Source organism: Plasmodium fragile (assembly GCF_000956335.1).
Source record: "Plasmodium fragile strain nilgiri unplaced genomic scaffold supercont1.31, whole genome shotgun sequence".
Classification (NCBI taxonomy): Eukaryota; Apicomplexa; class Aconoidasida; order Haemosporida; family Plasmodiidae; genus Plasmodium; species Plasmodium fragile.
Genome location: NW_012192611.1, coordinates 130,867 through 132,992, shown reverse-complemented (window position 1 = coordinate 132,992; position 2,126 = coordinate 130,867).

The window sequence follows — 2,126 nt, the reverse complement described above, 5'->3', positions numbered from 1 at the left end:
TTTTTTTTTTTTTTTCCATTTTGGCTAACTCGTTCAGAAAGACGTTCGTGTAGAAATAGCTACTTGCGCAGCACCAAATGCACTTCTGTTCTGCGGAGCTCAGCTGGTGCCCTATTTTGGGAACACATTTGTTGAAGCAAATGTCCATAACTTTAACGTTTTCCTTCTGCCGCTGCACTATTTCCTGTAAGCCTAGTAATACCTGACAAGGGGACACAGGTAAGGGGACACATCATGTACACGTTGCTATGTGCGCACTGGCACGGTATCCCTCGCAGGGTGTGATACTTTTCACATAAACATGTTTGGCATGACGTGTGCAAACAGCTCTAAGCAGGGGTAAACAATAAATGCGTTTAATTCGCGTAGGTCTTAATATGTCTCATGTGACCCGCTTTATTAATCCGATTTGAATCATATGATCTTTCTCGCGATGCAATTTGTTCAGCACGCACGCATTAATAACCATACCGCTGCTCTACTTTTGTCATCAAGGCCGTCATCTGTTGGGGTGGTCGAATTCATGTTGTCGTGTTTAATGTTTCTTCCCTTCGTTGCTATGTCGCTGCTTAACGATGTATGCCTAGGAATCAGTTTTGGGCCGGTTGTTCCAGTTTTGCAAAACCGCGTTATTAAAGTGTGAGGGGAACAAAAAACAAAAATGTAACAGGAGTTACGTACATGTATATTTTTCTTTAACTCTCTCCCTGAAAGGCTTCCACCTGGGTAAAAGCTAACCGTGACAAGCGAAAAAAAAAAAAAAAAGGGGGAAATGGGAAAAAAAAAAAAAAAAAAAAAAAAAAAGTACAGATAAAAGTTAAATTAAGTGTAGAAGTGAAGGTACGGGCAAAGGATGTAATGCAATATGTCCCCCTCTACATGTAACATTTTCTCGGATCTGCGTTAAAAAACAGGATTGATTCTCCCAAACCCCGCTGGGCAATTAATTTACTTGGCTGACTAGCGTTATCAGCAGTTGCACATAATTTTGTTCCGCCCGTTCTTCGCTACTTTTAATCCATGCGAAGTTTAGCAGTTCAGCAATTCAAGTTGGGGGGGTCCCAATTTTACCGCCTACACGTTTGCACTCCTGCCGAGGGTGTCACGTTGCATCAGTTGTAATTGCTGCAGTTACTGCTACTGCTATTGGTACCTTTTTTCTTTTCATTTTTTTTTTGTTCTATATAAAAATTGCTGCTTGTTTGTTCTTCTCACAGACGCATGTGTGGGGGTTAAGGTAGCACACAGCAGAGTCCGTAAAAGAGGTCCCCCGTTTTTTTTTTTTTTTTCGTATGACACGGAAAAGGGAAGAATATTCCCTTTAATGTTAATAAAAAGGAAAGAATGAAGTGACTGTTTTTTCTTTGCAAAAGGGGAGTTAGACCTTTTATAAGAGGCGTTCCCTATCATGCCTCAACGGAAGGTGTACCATCTGACAAACCCATTGCGCACACATAAATGTGCAGATATTTTTCACTGCTGTTCTCATAAAACCATCCCAGAGGGGGTAGGAGGAGCTTCCCGCTCCATAAGAGAAGCTAATTATGTACACATATGCACACGTGCATAATTGTTGCCCTACAATGACAGCTTCTGATTTCTCCGCTGCCTTGTCCCTGCACACATTCTACAATTGCTCGAATAGATTAAAAGGAGCATATAAAAAAAAAATGTTCGCCAGTGTGGAGATGTTGGCAAAGTGGGTCTCGCACTGATCGTCCCCTTCAAATGATGCGATGTGTGTATGGGACCACTGAATGGAATTCATAAAAAAAACTGACGCAGGTAATCTCTGCACTTGGAAGAAATGCACAACTGTGTTGGATGTACATTATGTACCACGTGTAATTTATACCGATGTAGTGCTCTATCTCTCTTTTACAACTGTGTGCGGGTTAAGTATGACTGTACCGGTACAGGTAGGTATTCGTGGCGACGCATTTTGCACGTAGGGTTGTGTTGCAGTTAATTCTGTGCTATGTTGTGGTAAAGGGCTGCATTGAAAAAAAAAAAAAAAAAAAAAAAAAAAAAAAAAAAAACAGGGTCATCCATTTTCATGGGATTATTGACTCCCGCGCTGGTGAGTGCTAACTAGCACAGAATTAAAAAAAAAAAAAAAAAAAAAA